The 27,924-nt window shown below is 40.3% G+C and overlaps 1 protein-coding gene across 9 annotated transcripts in view; it reads right to left on the bottom strand.

Annotated features, from left to right (window-relative positions):
- The window catches only part of CSRNP3 (cysteine and serine rich nuclear protein 3), a 110,533-nt gene that overhangs the window by 41,734 nt on the left and 40,875 nt on the right, over positions 1-27,924 (bottom strand). The window contains exon 1 of one of the 9 annotated variants that reach the window (XM_075430571.1): positions 25,065-25,145. The exons of 6 other annotated variants lie outside the window; for them this stretch is intronic. The gene's annotated coding sequence lies outside the window, so the exon portion shown is untranslated. Of the gene's footprint in view, positions 1-6,793; positions 6,841-8,363; positions 8,591-25,064; positions 25,146-27,924 lie in introns of those variants that run through there. 2 more of the 9 variants (XM_075430570.1, XM_075430572.1) reach the window with 2 other exon arrangements.

Genomic DNA, 27,924 nt, shown 5'->3' with positions numbered 1-27,924 from the left:
TGCTTTAGATATCACAATAAACAGTAAAGGGTCATATGATTGCAAAAATGATGCTGTTTGCCAATTATCCACTGCTTAGCTCTGCAAATTTTGTTGCTCTAAAAACGTAGGTTTTCTTTTGTCACACACTGATAAAATTTAATTATGTATACATGTTTAACGTAGATGTTTAACATGCCTTAACAAATATTGTTAATAAGAATTCATCACACAGGTAGCATGACAAAACAGTCTTAGCTTATTACGCACCAAATCCTGAGATATTAATGAACTGCCTGTGCACAGCCAGCAGCCATTTGCGTTTCAGTACTGCTGCAGTGTTACACAATAGGCATGCTCAGCACGTTCCCTAACGGAGACTGCTTCAACTTTCCTCTCCTTAATTCAGTGTTCAAATTCCAGCTTGGCAGATGATTTTGTCCAACCCGATGCTTTTGTCTTGTCACATCGACCCAAAAAAGGCACAGCTGCAGGAATACCTTCTCCTACGCAAGCATTGACACAGATCTCAGAGCTCCAGGAGCCTCCAGGTTTTCGGTGAGGGAAAGGACAGAAACTGGTGTGGAGTCCTTGGAATACAATGGTCAAATCACGTTCTTCCAACTTCAGTAGTAAGTCATTTAAAACGTACGGTATGAGGTCGGTTCTTTGCCTCTGATAACTTACAAACAATCAATCAAAAGATTTTGGGTTAATGGGCTTTTTATTTTTTCCCTTTTCTCTTGTTTCAAACACCAAAACCATAAAAATCTGCCATAACATCTTGGTTTAATTGTTGTAATAAATGTTAAAATTCGAAAGAACATCATTAACCCAACTCTCTAATACCCTCACAGGGCTGTGCACATTTTTAAGACACTAAATAAATATTTGGCACTGGTGATACACTGACATCTCTGGTAGACAAAAACACTTCTTGAAGACGTTACTCTGTGGCTTTTTTTCTACTGGAAAGCTGAAAGAAAATGGTAGAAACCAAACAGCAGCTCAAAAATACCAGAAAACCTATTATCTTCTTTAGCAGAAATATTGGAGGAAATATGTACAAAGCAGGCCCCTATAAACCAAAACAGTTTTCGTCAGCAGGAGCCAACATTCAATTGCCACCAATGAAATTAATATAGCTCCATGGCATGAGAACAAAATCATGACTTCATTCAAGGCCTGGCCTCAAGTGAAGCCAAAATTAGTAAAAAGATGTTTAAGTGCATTTCTCCCTGGAGAATAGAGTCAATAAAACTCTTTGTACTGGAAAATATAAATTATTAATATCTACTGGAAGGCTGCAATGTTTTGAAACTACTACCTTAAAAAATAGCTTTATGGCTATAATAATTCAAGCTTTCTATCTAAATCAAGGACAATGCACAAGCAACATACAATGTTACAATCTGCAGGTTTAATGCACACCCAAGACAGTCTGAAGTAGGCACTGAGGCCCCAAAAACATGACAAAAATAAAAGACGTAAAATTAATATTTGTTTCTATTATTTGTTTTTTGACTTTTCACTGTACATGGTGTATCTATTCAACCAGGAAAACCAATACGTTTATTTAAAAAACCCTGAAGATTTTTAGCAATAGTATTATTTCAACAATAAACACTGACAGGGGAAATTTATCAAAAAAAACCCCATAAAATGCACAACAAATGAGTGAATGCAGGAAATAATGAATTTATACAATACGACAACTGGTAAGATTCCTCCAGCCACGGACACACATGTGGAGTGTTGACAATTCACCTTTTCTTCTAAGAACAGCGCAAGGTAAAAATAAGCTACTCAGTTATCAGCTAGAAAATACAAGTAGAATTTAACTTCAAGTTTGCAAAAAAAATTTTCTGAGAAACAAAGCGAAGTTGATTCTTCATAGATTTGCATCTTCTGGGTAGGATTACCTGACGCACAGTAGGGGGTTTGGTTCACTGAGGGTCTTCCCCAGGGTTGCAGTGTTTAATGCATTCCTCTTTGTGGTTACTTTGATAGTCAGGGATTTATTCATAGCGCAAATTTTTTTCACTGGAGTGAACTAACAGTGTCTCTCCTTTCCAACACACCACCCATCTGCACAATATCTGAAGACCTACTACTTCTCTTTCAAGCTCAGCTGAAATGAGGTAACAGCTTAAAAAAACTAGTCAGACAAATATGATAAGACATATCGGAGAATACGACAGGCATAGAGAAAGCAAAACTTTATAAGCCTAATTTCCTTAACAAATCAGTCAAAAACATCAGCTGTACTAAGATTTCAAATTCCCAAATTCAGTGACCACAGCATCACAGAATGAGATGGTTGGTTTTTATGGAGACAAAACATGTAATCAATAAACTGCAACATTTCTCTGTAAGCCAGTAGTCTCCTCAGTAATTTCAACACCTAGCAACCTCAAAAAGGTAGAATTTTCAAAGCACATATTCAATCACAGCTAATCTTTCCAATAGTAACTTCATACTTTTGGCCAGCAAAAACTACACACAGGTCCTTACTCACGTGTGCATGTGTACCTTCGTATGCTCAACACAAAGGCACATGAAGGAAGGGTATACGGTGTTATCACAACATGAATTTGTAACGCTACAGACCACAATAAGACTGACCTAAAATTAGATCCTGACTGTGTTGAAACTGAACATTGACTCTCTTCTTTGTAATACTAAAGAAAGTCTGGAGTTTATGGCTGTAGGGACTTGGCATCGTAATAAACATGTCCAAAAATCTCTTTCAGTTCACTTTATACTTCAAAGCTGAAAACTCTTCTAGCAGGTTGACAGAAAAGCTGCAGGTCTAACAACAAGTATGTACCCATCCAATTCCCCAGGCCCTCTTGTCACCGAGACAGTGATGAACAGAAACTAAGCAGCCAGCCCATTCCCACAGCATTGCCTGACTTGTAAGCACCTTATGACCATTCGGCGGCATCTCAGCCAGAGGACTCTGCTGGGACAAAATTAATTATCTGCCCTACGCCCTCCTGCAAAGCGCTGCTGTGAAGGTATGTGGCTTCCACTTTCAATCCGAGGTATTCTTTTTATCTGATATATTTTTACATTTTGCTTTATCAAATCTCTCATTATTCTGTCTTTTCCAGGGGAGCTGAGATGAGAAGGTTAACACTCTGCAATTTTCACTTTTTCATTGTATTGCTAAAAGACGTTTGTTTAGAAGTAAGAGTGGGTGAGGAGGGCATAATAGTAAACAACTGAGTGACTTAATTGAAAGCTACAAGGTAAACCTTGAGCTACTCTGAAAGTGAATGGTTCGATTAAAGACTCTGGTATTGGAAGAGAACAAAACAACGGCAGCTCTGCAAGCACTCCCAGTCCCCCCAGAGCCACGGGGTTCCCTCCCCCCCGCAATAAATACTTGAAGACCAAAATGTTTGCTTGAGAATAGCCTGCTCAGCTGTCACAGTTCATGTTGGAAGTAAGCAGTGCTATCATTTGTTATCCACACTAAAAATAACAAACAAATACATATTGTGGCATTCAATGTTTTTTTTGCTTACACTTTCACCTCCATACAAGTGGCATTTACTAGAGCTTGCTATCGCTTAGGAAGTACAATGCAAGCGTCTGCAACCCAGTGTACTTTTTTAACATATTCATGCTACATTAAAGGGAGACTTTGTTCAATTATAATAACAAACAGATTTTAAATCACTGAGAAGTTCATTGCCAAATTCCGATCCTGTTCAAAGCCCTCAACCTCCTCCAGGAGTCACAGCAATGCCAGCCTTCCCACCCTCCCAGCAGCACCAGCCACGGCTCCTCAGGCACCGGAGGAGCACCGGACCCGCTCACGAGCAGCCCAGAGATGGGTTTGAACCCGCCGCCCTGGTCCCCCAGCAAGGAAATGTCAGCCCCGGAGGGGTCAGCAGCCTGTCCTTCGGCGGCTCGCGGGGTCAGGCAACAGCGGCTGCGGAGCCCCCACAGCAGGTCCCGCTGCCTTCGGCAGACAGCACTGTTCTTGCAGGGCGCCGCAGACCCCCAGGCCAGCTTCGGACCCACCGACAGAGGTGCCGGCGCCAGGACAGCTGCAGCAGCACAGAGCTCAACACAGACCAATTTATCCTGATTTGCAGCACAGACGAAAAGCATGACATTTATAGGCATGCACAGAAATGATTTACCAGTATGAAATAAATAAGTGTAACAGGACCCCAAATTTCTCTCACTGCCCTCAAAGGGGCAGCACGCTGACGAAAGCTACAATTACCATGGAGGCTTATTTACTCTGCAGCTTTACCCTGCGTAACAGTATGACTTGATTGCATTTCCTCATCAAAATCCAAGGACTACATGGGGTGGCGAAGCTACGATCAGTAAATGATGTTCTAGTTCCTGCCCACATCCCTCAGCAAGACTGACGGGCATCAGGCTCCGTACCATACAGCCCATATTTCCTACTTCACACGAGACAGTGAAATAAATATGCAAATCCCTATTACTCACGAAAGGACAGGATACTAACCGGCCCCAAAATGAACCGGGACACTAAGTTAAATATCTCATTACATGATTCATGAACTAGTAACCAAAAGCCATCTACCTTTTCATCACAAAGCCTCAATGCAAGTGGCATAATGCCTTTTGACGTTAAGTTTAAAGAAGCATCCTCGCTTCTGTTTTTGCATTTAAACATACAAAAACCTGAAAAACTCAAGCAGCTCCTCTTCCTCTTATCTCTAATTCAGATTTTAGACAACTTACATATTAAGCCGATTTTCCACCAAATTTTTACGGTGATACACATTTATGTTCCTTTTCCCACTTTCCCTATCTCCTTGTGGGGAAAAAAGATATGAAGTGATGGACAACTGAAGCAGAGGTCCTAGAAATGCAAACTTTTTTGGAGAGTGGGGGATAAGACATAAGCAAGGGGAGTTGTTGGAGAGAATTATATGTAAATCTGAAAGAGGAAAAAGCCCACAATTTTCCAATTTTTTTTTGTTAGCAATTATTCCCAGCTCCCATTTATCACAGGCTTCATTAGAATACTGTATCATATTTGTGGAGAGATGGAGAAATTAAAGCCATGCTATTCATCCCAGAGCTGTTTTAACTTAGTAAATATTTTTGGCTTGTGTGCATTTGTAGATGAGTCATATCTGTCTTTTATCTACATTCAATTCCTTTCTCAGGGTCAAAAAAACCTACAAAAGAGCAATGAAGCAACAATGATCAAAACTCATCCATAGGACTTCAAATGGCATCAACGTTTTAAAGATGTGATGGTGTCTGGTGATGTTTTACTGAAGGAATGGCATGTTTATAAACCAGTTCTTCTCATCATTGTAACTGGTTCAGAGCAAGGACAAAGACAGATACTGACAGACTACATGTAAATTTATCTTTCAGACAGTTTTACCAACCTTGCAACACATTATACCTGGCTCACTTCAGCCTGATCTTCTATCTGCCTGTTCAGGGGGAAAAAACCCCTAAACTTCAAGGTACCAGAAGTACCTTATCAGAGCAAGGAAGCATTTTAGATGGCAGAATTATGTGTTGCTATTTTGGGGAAAATCTTTAAGTTTTGGAATGAATTTCCAAACATTTGCCACTATGCAACCTAAGTCACGACTTCTATGTCTTCAATTTATACTAAACTTCATTATTTAATGATTGCACCTGTCCAAATCAATGCGTTTTTCAATAAAAGTAAATTCCTCTTTCCAATAAACAAATGAGACCAAAAACCTACGATACACAATAAACACTGTGCATGCTCAAACCAAAATGTTACACGGCAGGCTCTGGCTCCTCAGATCTAGAAGTAAATTAAGATTAGCAGAATTAACACTGAACTTCAGCAATACAAGAGATCAGAATCACATCTGTGTCTCCAAAATGTCTGATGCACGCACAAGGATTTGGTTCTGTTCATGGTGCTTAAAGGAGCTCAACATCCAAACTGCAGCACCAGACGTTTATACAAACCATCGTTTCAACGGAGTTTAGACGAGGAGAAATCTGTATTTCAGAATTACCATAACTTGGCAGCAACACGGAACACCTGTTTGCTTCAGGAATTCTTTGGATTTTTTTCTTTAAAGTTCTTTAATTAACTTTACACCGGGAGTGCTTTAGGACATGAAGTGCCCGATCCGCAGGAGCAGCGCCCGGTGTTCCGCTCCCCGCGTGCGCGCACGGAGAAGGCAGGGAGGGCTGTGGCGAAGCCACTATTCCACGACAGCAGTGGGAATGCTGTTCCACAAGGATGCTCCTATTGTTACTTTAGTGCAGGCTGTTCATTTTATCTATGTACATACTTACTCTAAGTACCCAACGGCCTCATAAACCCAAACTTAAAATCTGCTGTACTCATTTTATACAAATACGGTAATTATATGATAATTGCATGACTACCTGCCGCTTTATTTTCGCCGTTTAAATTAGCACAGCGCGACAGGTTCAGCGTATCTGTTCCAGCCAGAGGGTGAACACCGCAGGCGTTACTGCAGCCCTCCCAGCGCCCTCAGCACGCACACTGCTGCTCGCAGGAGAGCCGCGCGGCGGAACCAAGGCTTCCCCGCCTGCTCCCAAGCCCCGCGTCCCTCCCGCCGACCAGCCCGCTCCCAAGGAGCTGCCACGCCGGGCCGGGGTTTACAAACAGAATCACTTCGCGCAGGAGAACTGTTCTAGCACAGCGGCCGCACAGCGCCTTCCCCTGGGACTCAGCAACCGGGAAACCGCACACGGCCCCGCCGCAGAGCAGCCGCGCGGCAGCGCCCGCCCCGCGCGCTGCGGGACGGCGGAGCACGCGCACCCCCGCCCCCCGCCCTACCTGGAGGCAGCGCCGGCCGCGCAGCTGCCCCCACCGCCGCCGCAGCGCAGCGCCCGGCTCCCCCATCGCGCCCGCCCCCTCATGTGCATAGGCCCGCCCCCGCCGCAGGGCATGCCGGGCACGGCCCTCCGGGACGGCGGCCCGCGGGGGCGGTCGCCTTCCCCCCTCCACCCCCCGCCATCCGCCCCCCTCAGCAGCGCGGCCGGGCCTGAGCCCCCACCGGTGCCAAGCGGCAGCCCCCGCTTCTACCGGCGCCCCCCGCCCGCCCGCCGCGGCGGTTTCCAAGGCGACCCTCATCCCCCCCGTGTCTCTTCTCCCTTTCTTTACCCAGAGCGGTCAGGGAGCGCGGGGAAGCGATGGCGCTCCGGTACGCCCAGCTCCCTTCAGCTCCCCCGCGGGACTCGGCCGCATGGCACAGGCGCAGCGGCGACACCGGACGGCCCTGCCGCCAGGGCCCCGACACCGGCGGGCGCAGGGCCCCGGCCCCGCAGCGCTCCGACGGCGCGGCGCGGCCCGGCGGCGGGGCGGGGGCTCGGGGCCCGCGCTGGCACAGGATAAACAGAACGAACCCCCGGCCCTCCTCGCGCCGGCGCTTACCAAGAGCATTTCTCAGCCGCCGGCATCCCGCTCCCCCCCTGTTCTCTCCCGTTCGTTTCTTTCTCCCCCCCCCCCCCCCCCCCTTCTGGAGGGCTCCGTCTCGCCCCTGCCGAAACGCTCCCAAAGCCGACGGAGCTGCGGCTCTGCGGCACCGCCAGCGGCTCCAGTGCGTGGTCGCCGAGGGCGGGAGGAGAAAGAAAAATACCGCTATAAAGGGATTTACGGGTGAGAACTTTTACACGGTTAATTTCCATGTGATGTGATACGACTCAGAAATCAAATGTCTGTCCTCCCAAAGACACGCACAGGCCGCTAAGATCGCTGGGGGCAGTTTGCAAAAAATAAAACGTTATGTACAACGAACTAAGAACTACTATGAGAAATAAATACTTGCTTGAAAAATAGTAACCTATTTTGCATTAATACTGGAGTGAAACGGACGCCGAGGGTTACAATATATCATCCCTGTCTGTACACAACTGCGTTAAAAATAACACAAAACGCCACTTTCAAAATTATCCAGGAAAAACGTGGAGGAAAAAAACAAATGTAAGTGCAGCCTTAGACATGCTCCAATGTTATGTTATTTCTAACCAAACACAGACATGCAAAAAGAAATTGAGAAAGCATTAGTGTCAAATACACAGCAGAATTAATAGATTGTTGTTACTAAATATTTTATGATATTGGTAAATGATCCATCTAGCATAAATTTAATTTTACTTGCCATCCAGTTTTTCATGCACAATTGAAGTCTGAATTGCACATGAATAATAATAAAAGCATTTTTACAATTAATCTGCCTGCAGAACTTGCACAATTTATTTAGCCTGGTATCACACCGATGTGCATCCTTCCAATTTCACCTCACAAAACGCAAAAACCCCTGACTTTACTCATAACGAGGAAACAGCAAGAACCCCGATTATCTTTAAAACGCTGAAGTGTGCGAAGAATCCGTAGAACAACTGACCTGTTCAAATTGTTGTTTTCCCAATCCATGCACCGTTTTTATTGATTAGGAACCGAACCAAACCGATCACCATTTTACAACGTCTGACATATCCGCTGTCCTCCCCGCTCCAGCAGCGCCTTCCTGCGCTCCCCAGCGCGGGGCCGTGCTGCCGGTACCATACGCCTTATTGTTCAGGCACCAGAGCTTCGCCCTGCACAAAGCCTCATTACCCAGCGCTCGCCGAGCGGCGCCGGGCGCACTGAGCCTGCCCGCGGGATCACATGGGAGTTGTGTCTCAGAACGCCAGGCATGCCACTGAGGGCTCCGGCTACGGGTATTTTTATCAGCTGAGGTCTACTATGAGGAAGGAATAATAAATTCTAAAGCTTCTTTACCTCATTAAGACAGCCGTCGTTATGGAAATCCCCTCAACTTTTTTTTTTATTGTTATTCCTCCCCTTGTAACACAGGTTCAAGTAGAAATTCAAGAGAGTTGTTAAAAGTAATTTTTTCTTGCAGGGAGTGGCAAACCCTGTGCATTGTCTGCATCGCTCCACACACAGCGCACGCTGAAATTAATATTCTGAAGAGGGAATATTTTGCCAGCACTTAATCTGCCAGTGTTTACCCTTTACGTAGAGGATGAGCTTCTGAATGAGAAATTGTTCCGAAAAAGCAGCCTCACGATTTCAGTTTGTCTCATCAGTCACGGGCATTATCCTGTCATCTTTGGTCGTAACATTAGTTTTGCCGGTTTCAGTGAGACTACTCAGGTGAATAAGAGTTTGTCATTTGAGCAAGGATTACTCTCAAATCTAAATGACAAACTAATGAAGTCTAATTTCTTCTTGATAATAGCTGGTGATACTCGGGGGGGGGGGTTTGGGGGGTGGTGGTGTTTGTTTGGTTTGGGTTTTGGTTTTTGGGGGTTTTTTAAACACAAGAACATAAATTTAAGTAACATTTTATATTGGTTAAAAACTTACTATTTACCTAAGCATTTTATACTGGAATAACCGAATATCTACATTCAAAATTACAAAAAGCACTTACACAAAAAGATAAATATTTAATGATTTCTTTCACTGATACATTATCAGTATCAGAGATCCATTCTGGAATATTTGGAGATAGCTTAACTCTTACTGCAGAGTGAATTCCTGGAATATTCTACTTTAAAACTCTTAACGTACAGCTAGGAATGATAAATGAACAACTCTTCTCCACCCTGAAAACTGGTACTGAACACGTAATTAACCATGATATTAACATTGCAAAGATGCAGCTATTCTATGAAACAGTCAATTATCTCTGGAATAATTCATAGCATTTTCAAAATATAAGATGGCAAAAAGAAACTGTTTTCTCATTAGCATTCCACAAATGAAATATCTACTTGTTCTATTTACGATCTCCCTCATTAGAATAAATGACAGCTTGTTGCTCTTTGTTGGCATTATTCTGGTGCTATGGAAGTCAGTGGAAGTTTTGCCACTGATCTGCACAGAAGAAGGGACGAGCGTGACAAACACAGATTATGCGCTTTGCTGTGTCGTCATGCAAATCAATGACAAAACTCCCCATTTGCTTATTGTTCTCGGCATCTTGCTCATTGTTTATTATTGAAGTTTTCTAACAGTTGATATGCAGTCTCTATGATTACACTGAATTATAAAAGATGGATAGTAAAGGATTCAGAATCACCCACGAGTAAATCCAGTGACGAGTATCTTCTAGATTCTCACATTCATCTTGTTTAATAAAAAACTCCATTAACAAGAATGAGTGCATTTTAAAGTGCCACCATTTTTATCTACCCAAAGACATGGACCGAGCTGATGGTTTGTGGCTGAGATCCTTCTACGTCTCTTGAGCAGGAAACACTACCGTGTGTACATTAATGAGAAGAAACGAAAGCAGCCTAGATGGGTTGCTAACGAACAGCTGGTTTAGCTACAGCTATGCATATTTTTTTCCCCTGGCGATATCACTGATGATGTCACGATGCTAGTGTAGGAAGACATAAACAAAAGGCAGGCATTTTTGCTGCAGTAGCAGTAGGGGAAGAAAAGAAAAACCAAATGTTTGACAGATGGAAAGAATAAAAACTGATCAGGAAGAGAGTACTATTGTCACATTTTCTGGGTGTCGTTATATAGGCTGCAGAGCACTTTTTAAATTCTGAAAGGAGGTGAGAGGAAAACGTGTTCAAGGACATGATACAGTTAAACCAGTTAGCAGGAAAGTGTTGTTTCTCCAGGAGACAATAGCAGCAAGCAGTCTTCGTGCTGTATGAAAGGCAGCCTCAGTTAATCAGTTCGTCGAGGCTGGGGGGAAGTGAAGGGGGGGGGAGGAGTGAAGCTTCAATCCTCCATAATGGAATTGGGGTTTCCTAATTTTAACTTGACCTTTTTAGGTAGCTGAATTATATTCCATCCCATACTCTTTTCTCACAGGTTTACTAAATAGAAGGAAGTCTTTGTCAGAGCCATTTTGTTGATTTTCTGCCCAAACAGACTATTAAGGAAGCGCCTTTTTGCCATCATGAAAGGAATCAAAGATCACCCCAGAATTTCACAGCAGCCAGAACCCAGACCTCCCTTGTCACTCCATAGCAAAAAGAGCTCCAAACCAGACAATACTTTCCAGTACCCCTCTTGTAACAGACAGGACTTCTTCAGGAGAACCCAAATTCACCTCTCTGAAACAACAGTGGAAGAACGATACGCAAATGCTTAGCAGTCTCTTCACTCAAGGTCTCCCATGGGAGTCAACAGGTGAGCAAGGGCTCTCTCTTCTCTAATATAAGGTTCCTTGTGAATCCAAATTAAAACAGAACCAAGAACCCGCTGACAAATTGTAAATAAGGATAAACTGTCAGATCCCACATCTGCTTTGTAGGAAAAGCAATTCACAAGAACATTCTTATGCTTTCCTATTCCACAGAAGCTACAGAAAAAGAGAACTGTTAAGGAAACTCGGACTCTGAATCGTTTGCATCATTACTACGAAATAATTACGCAAAGTCTGGTTTATTCTAACCTATACGCATTTAAATTTCAGTACTTTTACACAGGTTATATGCACTGAAATACAGATCTTGCATAGAATTAAAAAAAAAAAAAAAACCCACAAAAAAACCAAACCAAACAACAAAACCAAAACCAACCAACCAACCAACACACAGCACCCCAAAAACAGCCATACATCACAAAACAGATTAAGCCTATGATCTGAACTTCAGATCATTCCCACCTTATGTAACTAAATTATTTTGTCAGGTATTGAGCTTAATCTGCTGTTCAGTATCCTGTATCACAGTTGGATGAATCAGATATGAATCAAAACAATCATTGGGACAGCACTGTTCCATTTCATGAACAAAAAAGAACAACTTGCACTCAATGCCTTGTTATACTAAGTGCTGAATCCTGTACATTGCAGCAAAATGCAAAAGCTCCTGTTTCTCCACGTACACCACAAATGCAGGAACTTCCACAAGAGCTGAGAAAAAGACGGTTTTGCTGAAACTCTCTTTTGCAGTCTAGTGCCAAAACAGATCTGAAGTCCAGGATTTATGACACATGTTCAGTGGACCATGTATGCTCTACTCCAGCTCTCTGAAGCAGCATGGTTTGCATGCCATGGTTTGTGTTTTATGAGCTACAGCAGCAGCAACTCCAAATGCCTCAGCACTGGCTTTCAGGTTTGGAAGTAGATGGTTTGCGATCGTTCCTTTGGTAAGACCTATAAACCTTGCCCATACAAACTCCTCTAATTTGGACTCAGGATGAGGCATAGCTGCAAACTTCCCATGGAACTCTGCCATTACAGAAGTTCTACAGAATTAACAATGCACATCTACGAGAGAAAATGATGTAATGATATTAATTAGGACAGCAGGTACAGTTTCATGTCTCTTAAAAAGTATCTCCTTGACCAGGAGCAAATTCCTAAATCATGTGGTGCAAAGCAGCAAATTCTCTTTACACATATTATGAGGCGTACAACGACTCCCTAATGATTATTAGCACAACAGCTCTTGAAAACAACCTCATTTTTAACGCTACATTCCTGCTACATCTTACAATACTTGCATTTTTTCTAAAATAAAACAAACCTTCTCACCAGGGTGGTATCTCGGAGGAAAGTGCACTTCCTTTCAGAAAATACCATTGAATGGTACCATGCATTAGAAGAGTTACTGTACACAAACAAAAACACTCCTCTGTAGCAAACATACAGGGTTACTTTCTCCTTTCACAACCTTTCTCAAAACTGTTGGTTAACTACCAAAACCAAAGAACATACGAACTTTGGCAGGCAAATTAATGGACTGAGACATGTATAGCAAGCGGCAAAAGAATCTCTTGACTGGTGTTGCATTAGATGATGTGAATAACCAAAGCAAGCAATTTTCTGTTGCTGTAATGCTTGATACAGCCATCGTTGGCCTTATGCAAGGCCCAAAACACCAGCAGAGCATGGAGTTTCTCAGATAAAACTAAGTTCTATTTTAAAGAGCAAACTGCTTGTTATCTTGTTAAGAAAACAAAAAAGACTTAAAGGCAGCAGATACTTCAAGAAGAGAGATTGCCTGTGCTGTCGTGTATGTGCTTCATAAACCAGCTTTGCTCCAGCCAGTTTCCATGACAGCTCAGACATAGCAACATGATCCATGCCAGGGAGTAATTCAGAACTGCACAGAGCTATGCTTGGTGTGGTTAAAAATTGCAAGACGTAAACAGAAGAAACAAAGGTACTTTTTGTTTTTAATTAACTGACATACTCTCTACTCCATCCCTTTTCTCCTGCTTGGTAACTAAGCACACCTTTTCTTACAGCATCATTGTCCAACTTACAAAGTTGACTTGGCTGTTGACCAGCAAAAAGCTTAAAAATAAATAAAATCAAGAAATATTTTAAGCAAGCATCATAGCTAGTATTGACTCTTTTTCTCCAGCTATTCAGTTCTTCTAGTCTTCCTGATATCACGATAAACCAAAAAGAGTCAGCACAGCTGAACTAGGAATAAAATCCAGTCAGAAGGAAGCAAACCATCTTTCCTTCTGGACTTCTTGTCAACAGAACTTTCCAAAGCACCACTGTAACTACCCACATTGCCTCATTCCTCGCTTTCACAATTTCCACAGTGGAGCAGACAAGCTCTTTGGTTTTTATCTTCCACTGAAAGATGCATCTTTCATTGTTACAATCTTTGAATTTGCTCCCATCTACCATAAACACAAGTATTTTAATTCAAGCAGACACAGGCATAAAAATGTAATAGACACAAAGACAGATCTAAGCAGCAACTTAAACAATTTTATAGCAGTTAGTAGTTTATGAAGCATCCCAACTTACAACACAAGACATTTTCAAGGCACTACTTAGAATAAAATACATAGTGGACTTTTAATCTTACAGATAAAAGGATATCTAAATTCTAAAATAAGATGTCTGCCTTGAATTGCTAAACATCGGTTCAGGATCTCATTCCACAGGAAGTGAATCCACTGCAACACTTATTCCACCTTTATACATCCCACATACCACCTTAGAGCTGCCATCTAAGCTTAAAAGGACACTGAATTCTAGGTTGTATGGTAACCTTTCACTGTTTCAAATAACCTTTAAAACCTAGAAACTGATCCTTCTTTAATAATTCTGTCCATTTCCATCTGGCCAGCACTGATTTCTTTCCCTTATGTGTATCCAGCAGAGCTTCAAAATAATTTTTACTTACTTCTTTGTTTGTGTACCAGCATCACTGATAACGTCAGCACAGCACTGGGAATGTTATTGCTTATGTGGAGTCTCCTCTACCAGCAGAACACAACACATTTTTCCCCCATATGTTCCATGACAAAGACCACACTAAGAAAGTGGAAGTATTTTGAAGGAGATTCTCCTCCGCATACCCTAAAAACATGGTAATGATTTCACTTGCCCTGAAATCAATATTAAAGAAATTAAATAAAAATCCTATCATATATTTTAGCATCCAAAATAAATTTCATAGCATATATACAAGATTTTCATCAAGTTAAAATCTGAACCACTATACTCTTGCAGCAAACTTTTTACTATGTCATTCTAATGTTCTAAAGCTTCCGAAAGTAAGCCCCTCCAATTCAGAAATATGCCTTCTAAGGAACACTGACTGCCATTTCCTTCATATAGGCAGAAGATTGATTAGCAATATTTAAATAACCACATTCATATTAGCAAATCAGCGGATAGTTCTAGGATGCACTGGTATAAATCCATTACGTCATCACCAAAATGGCCTGCTGATTTACAATTTGATGACACAGTTCTCAGCTGGTGTTCAAAGAGACACTCGGTGTTCAGTCTAACTTTCCGGGAGTACACAGGGTAACTGCAGTAGTCACATGCCCTGAGACTGCACAAGGATCAATGTTTCTGCAACATTCTCAAGTTTCGCAGCTCTTTGGTAGAAGCGACAATCAAGTGACTGTTTTATCAAAAGGTTCCACCTAAAAGGCACTGGGACTAAAGAAAGACTTTTATTAGAGCATTTTTATAGCCCAAAAGTCTTTCAAGATCTCAGCATTTCAGAAACCTTCATCAATTTTTTTTTAATTAAACTGCTGGATACCTACTAGCTGAAGGACCTAATGTTGCAGTTAGATTTTTGTTCACAGTATTAAGTAGATGAGCTTATCACCCGGACTGAAGTACAATAGCCATAGGTTGAGTATGTCAGGCTACAGTCCCTGAAGACTCAATTTTTTTCAGCCTCATGTTGTGTTGGTGGAGGAAAGTCTCTTCTTTTTTTTTCTTTTTTTAAATTATTATTCAACATCTTTTCCAGTAAATAAGACTTCCAACCAGGATTATATTCAAATACTTTGAGTAAGGCTGACCAATTTATGACACAGTCAAAACTTAAGACTGTAGTGACCACTGGTATCACCTGCTAGGAAACTGTCAGGTGACGTAACTTCCTACACTGCAGAAAAGAGGCGATTACTACTTCAGTGTGATTTTTGGCATTCCTGCAACAAGAGTGATTTGTCAACCAGATTTACCCCTTTGGCCTGGCATCTTTAAGCACCAAAGATAATACTGTCTCTGACACAGCATTTTTCCTTGTAGGAACATGAGGATCCTGTTTATTTCTGCTATAGGCAGTGAATAATACTAGTCTTGCTGGATATCCTGAAAGACCATAGTCTATGTGTCTGTTTTGACCTTCCAGGTTACAGCAAAGGTGCAAGCTGACAGCACCAGCTGTTGTTTGCTGCTAACAGCCTTTTGCCAGATCAACAGCTCCAAGCCCACAGAGGAACTCCTCAGCTTTGCGACTGCAGAGCAGGAAGTCAAGGTCCTCGGCTGCCTCGTTCCATCTCCTGGGGTGGGCGGATTTCAGTGACCCTACCACTGCTCTAGCTGCCTGCCTGGAACTGCTCTCCTCCCGCCCGAAGTCTGCCGTCAGCAGCAGTTACGTACGTCTCTAAGATACAGGATCATAAATGCAGACTTCAGCCATTTAAGATTTCAAGAAGTATAAACATTTGCCAGGGCCAACTGTTCTACTTTTCCAGAGCAAAAGACATTCTCGCTGCCCTGGATGTCTTGGATTGAGAGATAGGAGTGGCCCCATTTACAGAATCACAGAATGGTAGGGGTTGGAAGGGACCTCTGTGGGTCATCTAGTCCAACCCTCCTGTCAAAGCAGGGTCACCTACAGTAGGCTGCAGAGGACCTTGTCCAGGCGGGTCTTGAGTTCGTAACTATGCACTGTGTATCTTGCAGTTTTATTATCTCCACTACTGTGAGAATTCCTGAAAAGCTGTCATATTTAGCTCGTAACATACTTAAAACAGCAAATTGGTACATACTCTGTGCCAACTTCCTCACTCTTCCTGCAGATGCAAACAACTCTTAAAAAAGTTACATTCCTAACCCTTCTGGAACCGACGCAGACCAACAACTGCTAGCCTTGTTGTGACATTCCACGTGTCAAGCAATGACATAGGCAGAGGTTGCAGAGAAAAACAGTATCTTTAAGAAGACAACCTGAGATTACTAGGAAAACTGAACCCTTTGAGGACACAAGAAAGGGGTCATACCCACAAAAGTCTGCCTATTTTTCTAACTGTAGAAGTTAATCTAATTAAAAAATACTAATTTCCCCACAAACCTTGCCTGGTGGTTATCGTTAGATTATCATACCACAGTAATGACAGCATTAACAGTCTTAAGCCATAGATAGCCTGATATATAGCCTTAAAAAACTCTCTGATATATAGCCTTAGAAGCTAAATATCTTAAATGTTAAGCAGGAAACAAAGGTGGATTCAAAGATCTAGGACTGCAGAGAAAATAAAGAGATCTCACTTGTCATCTCGCAACAGTTATTTTTACATGCCAAGTGAAATTTTATACACATAATGACAAAGGCGAGTTTTACAAAAGAACTTAAAAACCAATGAAATGCATTTGCAGGAACTGCTCCAAAACAGTAGAAACAGCAGGGGAGTTGAAAATTTTAAACATGGGTGAATGCTCACAGGTAAGTGGAGATGAAAAGACCAAGAAGAACTTCCCTCTGTTTCAAGAGGCAGAGGCAAAGAATATACATTTATGATAGTAAAAAAAGTGTGATGTTAAAGAGGATACAAAGAGATGCATCAGCAGGTCAAAGTAACATCACTTCCGGAGCAGCGTTAGATATGCATCAGAACACGCTAACAATGCATTTGTTAAGGCCAGGATTTTGTGACACTTGAAATGGGAAATGCTAAGAAATGTGCGTAAGATTTTTTTTCTTCACAGCTGAGTTCAGTTAACTGTCTTAGAGGAGAGACAAATGCTCACTGGAAAATGATCTCACAGTAAAAGTCTGAGAGGGATACATCTATTGTTAGCATAGACATCATAAAGGAACTTTGGGGTTTTTTTAGATTAGCCAGAAAAAGTACAGATGGAAATGAAAAGACCACTAAAAATATAACTGTACAAAAAGTTGCAGGGTAGGGAAGGAAAAAACAAAGTGCCTTTTCAAAAATAAACTGAGTAGCAATTAGAGCAATAGAAGAACCAAGAGTGGAAAAAAAACAAAGACAAGCCAACATTTCAGAAAAGGAAATATGGTAAACTCTTGAAGATGGGTTATGGAAGATGAGGCCAAAATGTTTATTTTGAGATCTAGGAAATACATTTGTATCTAATGTATATATGCAGAAAATAAGGCACGTGGGTCCTAAAGTAACTGAATGATAGGAGTAAAGTAAATGAACGAGAATACTAGAAATACCATACCATGACACTGCCAATATTTGCTAGAAACTAATCCTATCCATTAAAAAAGTAATAAAAAGCAATACCCTTGCATCCAATCCCTCCAGCAAACTTAGAGGCAAAATTCACAATGTGTGAGGTGTGCTGAGCAAAAAGTGAAGATCTGAAAGGTATCACTTTGCTACACAAAATCAGAGAGTTTGGTGAAAATATACCAATGACCTCAGGCTACTATGGATGGGGGTGGGGAAAGCAAAACCCCAAAATAGCAGACAGGCTGACAGCTGAATCCAATCTACCCTGAACCAGAATGGAGTGAAAGTTCCCGCCTGTCCACACATCCAGGGTTTTGCTGAATCTAAGCATACAAACAAGGTGACTCTGCCAGTGGTAGGAGCACTGGAACCCTCTAGCCAACACCCAACCGTCAGCCAAAGCCAAACCTTCAGAAAACAGAGGCATATATTCAGAGGCCCACATATACATTAAATGTCAAACACAATGCAGGGGAATGTTTACTAGACAGTGGGTAACCACTGAGGACTCTCAAGCCATAGCCTGATTTGTACAATTCCACAACAGGAATAAAAACTAGCCACTAATAGCATGCATTCTTCTTAAAGAAATATTACAAAGAAACTGCCAAGTACTTATTAATTGCTACACAACTGTTATTTTCACTGTATAGGTGTTATTAATACTTTAACTAGTGGTTATATTTCAAAACTTTTCTCTGGATTGTAAAATGGAGAACCTATCTAACCACTAGCACTGGGCTGGCACTAGAGACCTGAAATCAGTTTCCATAAACAGTTAAAACCCTGAAAGCTGTATTTAACGAGCAAGTTTGTGCGACCTCAAGCAGTTTAACCATTCCATGCTTAGCTTGTCCAGATGAAAAAAAAAATTTCAAACAGCATCTTACTGCTACTCTTCCCACAATTGCACTCTTAGTGATTAAAAGTAAAAGGTACACTTCAAGACCACCAGTTAGAGTGAACGTGTCTCATTGGACAAGTCAAAATAATTAGAGGAAGAAAATTAATCAGCAGTTATTTTGCACTATTGTCAATAACTAAAAAAAAGAAAAAAGGAAAATTGTAGTGGCAAGTCTGAAAATTTAAGCCTGATATGAACTTTACAATTCTAAGTACTAGCACTAAGTGGATGGGAAAGTACTGTTTCTTCTGATACAGGGTGATACCCTGTCACTTGAATTTACAAAAAAAAAAAAAATTCTTCAGATAGGAAAAATTTAAACCATCTAGCGTTATTTTAGTACACACAAAGCAGTTAAAAGCCATTTATTTCTCTTCTCAGAGATAATCCCTACTAATTGCTCTAGTCATGGAAATACATTCTGTGGGAAAGGATAATGAAGACTACTTGTCAAATTGGTCATGTCATTATTTCACTGCACAATCCAAACAGTAGAGCCTGACCCATTCCCAGCATGCTGAATATCAGCCTACAGAAAAGGACCCATGCATAAGCCATTCTGACCCTTCTTGCTAGTTTCTTCTGACCTTTCTGACCTCATTATACTGCTATAAAGAAAATAAAGGAGCTGTTGGGTACTCTTGATGGATTAGAAATAACAAGAATGTGTCTAGGACTTACTTAAGTGCTAAACTGGACCACTGCATTATAATGCTTTTCAAACAACCACAATGATAATAGGGAAGACGATGAAGAAACAGAGGTAGGGAGAAACAGATTGCTAAAATATTTAGCATGCTTTTTTTGAAATTGTTCATCAGTATCCTTAACTGTTTATTCTGCTGTAATTTTAGATGGTTGGATTTTTAAGGCCCCACTTGAGTGAGGCCAGATATTAAAAAACAGTGGTCCTAGCACAGTTATTCTCATTAAGCATGAATATCACTTAAGTAGCATGCTAAAAAAAGGGCTTTAATCTCTCCTGGTCAGATTTATTTAATGAATTCTTCAAATTCCCAAAGGAAGGAAACTCTAGAGCCTAGACTACAAGTCTCTGAAGCCCCTGTGTATCATTTCAAACACTACATCATATTAGCAACAAAATCAGTATCTTTACAGACAAAGAGGGTAGAGATACTATGAAAGTGCTTATTCTTTACACGATATACACCTTTTGCAGTAGAATTACTTCAGATTTTTAAATTGGTTCCCAATCATGAAATCCACAACGCGTGCATTTTTCTAGCCTACATATAAGAAGTACAAAACGTATAAGTTAATTTTGCACTCTAAATATTGGGTTTTGCCATCCCCAGTAAATTTTTTTTTTTTAGCTAATACCAGCATCTGAGCAAAACTCTTAGAATGGAAACTACAGCCGCACAACCTATAATACAAGCCCTTAGTACTACGCGAGAAATTTTGCAGCAGTTATTCTCCGAGTTGGAACACAGGACACAAGCCATTATCTTTTCATTCGTTATTTCTAATGTCTAGGGAAAAAAGTGCTATGAGGGAATTTATAGTCACATAAATATTCCAAGTTCCCATATGTTGCGCTTTCCAATTAAAAACTCTTGTACTGAACCACTGGAAAATGTTTAAGGGAAGATAAGAATTTTTCTTTATATATCTAACTACTGCTAAAAGAAGACACTAGTAGACAGGCTGACCTCAGCCAAAGGGTTCAGGTGTTATTATGCTATGCATTAAAATGCAGGCACCATCACATAAAATTAAATTACCTCCTTTTTAAAACTAAGACTATGCCATTTGTTCCTGAAATATCCTCTGTTTAGTTGTCCTGCAGTTTTATAGATCATGGCATGGGAAAACTTGCATTTGTGACAGCGGCAATCATCCCCTTCAAACATTATAGCCTTTAGTAAATCTCTGCATGTCTCGCATCTGTGCTGTGCTGAGTACACACGCTAGAGCCAAGCCAGCACTGCTGAAGAGGATGTACATACTGCCTTTGTGCAGTAACTCTCACTGGAATTCATCCCCACCAGCTAAAGTGTCTTAAAGCACCCACTGGATCCAGATACTGCGATACAGCACATAGAACTGAGTTAGGTGACACAGTGGTTATAAAAACACCAACTTAATCAGGTTTCCACTACAGATTTCAAGGTTGCTGTATCTGGGCAGCTGTTGCAGCACAATTACATTAGTGATTTATGCTGTCTCTCCGCTCCCCTCCATTTAAGACAATGGATTGAGATTTTAATATTTACATTTTTCATCCCCAACACCATTCAGACCTTGTAAATGCAGAGTCATTTCAAGATTTGTAGATGGATTTTGGTTTGGTTTTTGTTTTGGGGTTTGTTTGGGGGGGGTTTGTGGGTTCCCCCCCCCCCCCCCCCCCCCCTTTGTTGTTAGCCAGAGACTGGGGTGTGGAGACAAATGGTGAAAAAAAAAAAAATAATCAAAAGCAGCATTGTTAGCAGCTAGCAATTCCTCCCTCTTATGTATGGTAGAGACAAAACCTTTCATCAAAATTGTATTTATCAGCTTACAGGTATGCAGAAATTTCTATAATTTGTCTGTCCTCTAACTGAAAGAGAAATTAAAACCCAGTAACATACAGAGAGGGGAAATCACTCCAGAAGGGGAAAAATGACTTTGATTGATGCATCAAACTGTGTATCTTAACACACTTGCTCTTTTGAGCCTGTGATGACTGTTGACAATTCTGAGGGCTGATCCACAGGGAGGAATTAACTGGAGGCTGTTGTGACACTGCATGGGAAGGGAGGTGTAGAGGGGGGATCCACAAAGCGTGGAAGAGATCGGTCACTGCCCGAGGAAGAAGGCACAAAAGTGACAAGGCGCTTGAACTGGCAGACTGAAGTCTGTCATGAAACAACTGCAGAATAAGCACTTCTCAAGCTACTTTCAACTCAACTGGTTAACACAAAAGCCTCTGCAAAAACTTTTCATTATAATCTGTGTGGAACCCACCTACCCGAGGTTAAATTATTAATTTTTCCAACTTGTCCTTGTTTTGGAATTTGCTTATTCCTGTGAACTAGCTACAGCAGTCAATCTCCCATCTAAAAAGGACATAGAACAAAATTCCCCTTCACAAAAGGAAGGGCAAGGAGAAAAAACATCAAAAAAATAGATAATATCTGTTCTCATTTATTTATGCTATTATATTGTGTATTAGATAGGTTACTTATTTACTAAATAAAGCCTGGAAAAGGAAATCTCTTTCAAGTGATCTCTTACATAGTCCAGAAACCTAATTCCCAGTACCAGAGGGAGAAGCGGGGAGGGGGTGGAAAGTCTCATCCTTCCCGCACATCTCAAATCAGAACATGATAAAAGCCTGGCTTCACACTGTAGGATTACGATAGCAGATATAACCAGGAACTCGTAGTATGCAGTAACTGTCTTCCAGTGTCTGATGACCCAGAATTTTAGGTACAATTGTATCAACAAGTTTTGCAAGTTTGGTAACATTTAGGCATCTAAGAAATTAATTCCAGAAATCTGATGCATGTTTTCATGCTTACTGAAATAAAAGAAGCATTTCGTTTATTACAAAGGCAATTTTTAAACAAGTCTACGAATCTTACCAAATCACATGTTCAGTCTAGAATCACACACTCTCATCTTTTATGCATTATTGTGAGAATTAGAAAAACAGGAGGGAAAAGCTGTCTTCTTACCTAAATGGTTAATTCATGGCAATAAGAACATAAGAACACAAACTCCTACACCCAGTGGCTGTGCGTTACTTGCAGGCAGGAGGACTGGGAGTCCAGACTGCTATAGGGATCGGGGGCTCCTCTGTGGGGGCTGCTTAAGGTCCTTATCTTTATCAACAGATTTGGCAGTGAGTGAAAGGCTCTTCTGGATATTACCTGTACAAAAGCAGGTAACAATCGTTCTTCTTTGTAAATGTTTTGCAAGTGACAAAGTTCAACTCACTGAGTCTGCAACACAGATTTTCCACATAAAATGGTAGCATGGGGTGTACATATCATGTGCAACTGCATTTCACAAACAGTTCCACTGTTTGCATCTGGTCTAGGTTGCTTTGTAGACTTTTTTTTTTTTCTCTTATTTCCATTTTCAATAAAACAATACATGCTAAAATATGACAAGCAAGATCAGGGCAAGTATCACCTAGTGAACTGAGGTAATGTTACAGACTGGTTCCTTTACACTACCTTTGAACTCTAAAATATTACTAAGAAAAGACTGAACAACGTGACACTACATTATTGTACAGAAATCTGATAAAAGTAGACAACTGAATAACAAGCCTTTATTCTATTAGAAAGTAATGAGACTTAGAGTACTAAATCATGTACTTTTAAGAAATCCTAAAACATTTTTCCTTTGATATACACATTAAGGATTTAAATTAAAATTAATTTTAATATAAAATTCTGTTACAGCTTGTTGACAGAACAGAATGTCATAGCACTTAGTGCACCGGTTTTGGTGATCTTTGGTGTTACGCTCTGGAGGAAAAATCCAAAGGATTCTATATATTTGCACATCTATTAATTGCCAAACATCTTTAAAGATTTTTTTACTGCTAGTGAGTCCTGGCCTAGCCTCCTCTGATGTCTAAAATCCGTTAAGAGTTAATGAAGTCAAGGGGAGGGGGAGGGGGAGGAACAGAAGGTGGTGGGGAGGGGGAAATCACCAGAACCCTGAAAAGAAAAAGTTATACATACAACATTATCATGTAGATACTAAGCCTCATTTTCAAAAGTTTTTCTTCAGTAATGACTGTATGATGAAGCCTTATGTTGCAAGATTTATTTATGTATCATAATTCAAAAACAGTTGAAGTTATTATTATACTGCAACACAAACATAACAAGCTTCTGAAGATTTTCTCAAAATTTAACATATATATCCCATCTGTCTAGAGAAGGGCACAAATTAACAGTGAGCTATTCAGCTTGCCTTAATGTAAATTACTTGGTACTTGAAAATTCCTCACAAATCCTCCTCTCTGATGCAGCCACTAAAGGAATATTGGTCTATTAGCTTTCTAAATGACATTTTTAATTGTACCCAGCACTGAACAATGGTAACACCAAGGATCATGTGGAAAGTTTTCCTACAGCATTTACCAATCCAACTTAATGGAGCACCTCTTAAGTCAGAAATGCTGTTTTCTAGGGTTTTTTTCACCATAGTTCCACCTTGCTGCATGCTAAGCATGTAAAAGGAACACACTTCACATCACCTGACTATAGCAAAAGAAAAATATTTCATTGTTGGAAGTGTTATTCTTTCTTAAATGAGTATTATGTGAAAATTCTAATGAATTCATTTTCACTTATACACTAAAGATGAGGAAAGTTCAGCCAAGTGAGCCTTCATTCAGTGACATGCATCCTCCTCCTCACTGTAGAAACCCATCAGATAATCAAGACACAACATAATATAAAGGCTTAAGATACTCAAAGAGAATCAACTGCCAACTGCTGTCAGTAATGTGTGACAACGATAATCCAGATAAGGTAAAAAAAAAAAATCATATAAAAAGTTCATTTGAGTCAGGCTATAAAAACATTCAACAAGGTAAACAGGAAAAGGAGATCAGCAATTCTGTGGTCATGGAATCTTACCCTACATGTGCATGTCCACATGACGCTCTACATAAGCAGCATACTACCACGTTTAGACCCACAATCATTCATGAAAAGTCAGACTTAATGTTTGCATTCCTGTCATGGTTAACCCATAATCCAAACAGACCCTTCAGGATAAGAATTAACTACATTTGTGCTTTCTGATTTTTCCTTCATCAGTACATGTAACATTTAAAAATAACATTTTCTAATAACAAACATCTAAAAGATAACAATTAGACGTGTTCTAGTCTATGAGCAAAACTTACAACAAATTATGAACATATTATCCAAGAGATGATGCTATCATCATTTTCTTGCTATTTATCAAGCATTTTAAATTACTTCGTGATGTTATTAAAATATTATATTGATTACACACACAGCTCTCAACACATTTACTGCTTGAGAGGTGTTGGCTAGCTCTTTGTGGCTGAATAAATCATATCTATTACTTCCAGTCTTTGGAAAAAATAAATCACATCATGATGTGACAAATCAAAATACAAGCTTTGAAAGTACCTGTTCAGATTACTTTATGTTTCCTTTTCCAAAATTTTAAACAGCTTGTGCTTTTGCAAGTAAGTGAAGAAATAATTCATTTACAAACATAGGCAACAAGTTGGGAACATTTTTCCTGTATAAATCTAGTTACACTGGAAGCTGCTGATGTATACTAATCCAGTAGCTTTTAGCATGAATTTTAAGCATTTTTAAACATAAAGTTGCAGCTGGAAATTGGCATTTTTTACTAATGTTGCTCTAAAGTTGCTAATAAAATCTCTGCAGAGATGTAAAATATAACATCATGTTTTCTAGCATCAAATGGTACAAAATTGAAATTGGGCTTGCATAATTGTATAGATATATGCATGTGAATAACTGCTACCGTACTACTGACCTTGTGATCTCAAAGAACGCCAGTTTCTCTCAGGATATTTTTTTAGACCTCTGAAATCATGTTTTCAGTCTGTAGACATTTCCTTAATCTGTCCTTAAAAAAATGAAATTCATGTCTCATTACTGTTAAAATGATATCAACAAACTTTCAGAATTTCTATCAAAGTATTAGCAATGCCTTATGCACACTCAGAATAAACAGAAAAATCAGTTTGCAATGAAACCAATTACCATATTAGGGGGGAAAAAAGTCAGAACAGCATGTGAGTCACATGTATGAGTAAGCCACAGAAGTTATTTTACAAAAATATTTAATTATTGTAAACAATTATTGACTAACTTATAAAATATTTTATATTTCAGAAGAGCAGACCTGACTTTTTAGTATAAATGATCATACAACCTTTGAGCACATAGCCAGCACGCATATTTGGTTTCTGGTACACATGAGCTACTTCTGCTCTGACACAACAGGGAGCCTGAAAACCTCCCTGCCTCTCACTGAACAGAACAAAATTCAGTAACAGCAAGGACAATTAAACATGAATCCTGCTTACCAAGGCAGGTGACAGACTTGCCATCTGTCGAAGTCCTTAAAGCAAGGTTTGATGTCTTTCTAAAAGACATTTTTGGATACAGGTTTTGAAAAGAACATTTGATCCATAGAACGCACCTGTGGACATGGCTGTGGTAAAAGAAGAAGGGCCTGGTGGCACGAGCCAGTGACAGCTGGGGCTCTGCCATCACAGATGCCTGTCTGTGTCACTTTCCACTCTGGCCCCTAACACTTGTGATCCTGCTTTAAGATAATGACAAAATCTTATCTTGGGTTCAGTATTTCAACTCAGCTTGCAGAGGGTCAGGAAGGAATATGCAACATTTCAACATTTCTGACTGTTGAATCTGGTTTCTAAGGTCTGAATGATTGTTTTTCACCTTCTTCTGTGGCACTGAAAATTGAGCACAGCTGGAGACAGGCTTACGGCCAGAAGCAGTGGAGATATACTTCAAACATGCCTGGAAGGTATTTTGTGCTCACAGCTAGTTCACAGCCACACGATTACGAAGCAGCTTTGGTACAGACGCCAGTCAGACCTCTGGCGATTGTCATATCCGCCTCCACAGTAGGCCACGACTCTCTGGGCATACAACTCCTACATGCTGTCTTGGCTATGATCTTCAGCATCAGTGATGCAACGCTTGCTATTGCATCATTCTCTATTTAAGGCATGCTTAAGAGTTTGTAGGATCAAAATAACTTGGGAAAAAAACGGTTTTGATCATGATACAGGAAGTTTAGGTGATAATTGATGTCTGCATCATAAAGGCAAACTAGATCAACTCCCAAAAGCATTTAGTACCAGCTGTTTTACACAAGCAATTAAAATTTCTCACCAGTATTACTACTGCTGTTTGCATGTATCACAGTGTAGGCAGATGGACACAGCACTTACAACTTGAGCTTTCTGGAGCAAGAAAGAAGGTAATAAACAAAAATGTTTATTTTTTGAGGTACGCAAACAAGTGAGTTGGTAGCTAATCTAATAACGCATGACTGAAGTGACGGAGCATAGCATGCCACGCAGTGTAGATCAAACTGAGCAGGCTGTATGAACTTCGGAGCAATAAAAAGGGCTACAAAAGACACCTGGGCAGAGAAAAGTAAGTGGGAAATACAGCAGAAATCAGGAGGTGGTTCCATTACTAGATGCAGGATGTATATGATTTTGTACACGTGAACAGTGAGGAAGGACTGGAAATATGGGCAGTGATGGATCTGTATAGTCTGGTACAAGTATGTATTTTAGTTTTTCTCTGCCCTTAATTTCTGTAAACTAAAGACTCCTTCACACTACAAAGTACAACAAACAATTCAAAGTAGAACAGGGTTTTTATCTAAATACCCACAAAGCCACCCAAATGAAAAACATTAAATGTAAATCCTTTTTCTGAGAACCTGTTTTAACAAAATTTTCTGAAAATCCAGGCCTGGCTCATCTGCAAGCTGAAGTTCTAGACAAATCACAACATTTAATGACTTCATAAGGCACATGCTCTAGTCCAACACTCACCCTTCTATGTTAATCTCATTGTGAGAAATGGATATTTAAAACGCCACCTCATGCTTTATTTCAAATATCACACATTGTCCTCCCTTTTGGCTGCTCTTTTCTCTAGCAACGGCTGTGGTATATTCTCATTTTGTGAGAAAACTCTCACTTCCTTAAAAGCAACGACAAGCTGAATTCACTAAAGCCAGAAGCACTTTCGATGCTTACTCAAAGTCCAATAGTTTGAGTTTCATACAGCACCCTACTGACATGTAATGTTAGTGAAACAGATAAATTCACTATAAAATAAATAAATGAGCCTTTCCACTGCAAGCCACTACAGACCATACACTGGTAGCTATATAAATAATGCATTACTATAATGCACACTGTAATTAATTAAATTGTGTTACCTTCTTTCTAAAAACATACAGTTGTGTTACCTTCTTTCTAAAAACATACAATTAGACATGATAGCAAAGGTACCAATTTCTATTAATTTTAAATAGTAGTGTAACAATGAAATGTTATCTTTGTTCTAAGATTTTTCTGTCCAGTCCACATTAATAACTCAAAAGTAAAAATACTACTTGAGTAAAACAATGTGTAAAAGATGAAAAACAGTAGTAGAAATCAGTAAGTGTGCTTCATTTAAGAAAATAAAAAAAATCACAGAAACTTCATCACTTTTTGGTAAAATGTAGGTCACCTATGGTTTCCATAGTAACCACTGCTGAACTATAGATCTACAGATGACCACTGCCTATGGCTGCTTTCTTTGCTACCAGGTGATGTACAAATGCAGCCATG

The sequence above is a fragment of the Opisthocomus hoazin genome, chromosome 9 (assembly GCF_030867145.1).
Source record: "Opisthocomus hoazin isolate bOpiHoa1 chromosome 9, bOpiHoa1.hap1, whole genome shotgun sequence".
In the NCBI taxonomy this organism is placed as follows: Eukaryota; Metazoa; Chordata; class Aves; order Opisthocomiformes; family Opisthocomidae; genus Opisthocomus; species Opisthocomus hoazin.
Note: the sequence above shows the minus strand (reverse complement) of the source record. Positions and strands in the feature narration are given on the sequence as shown.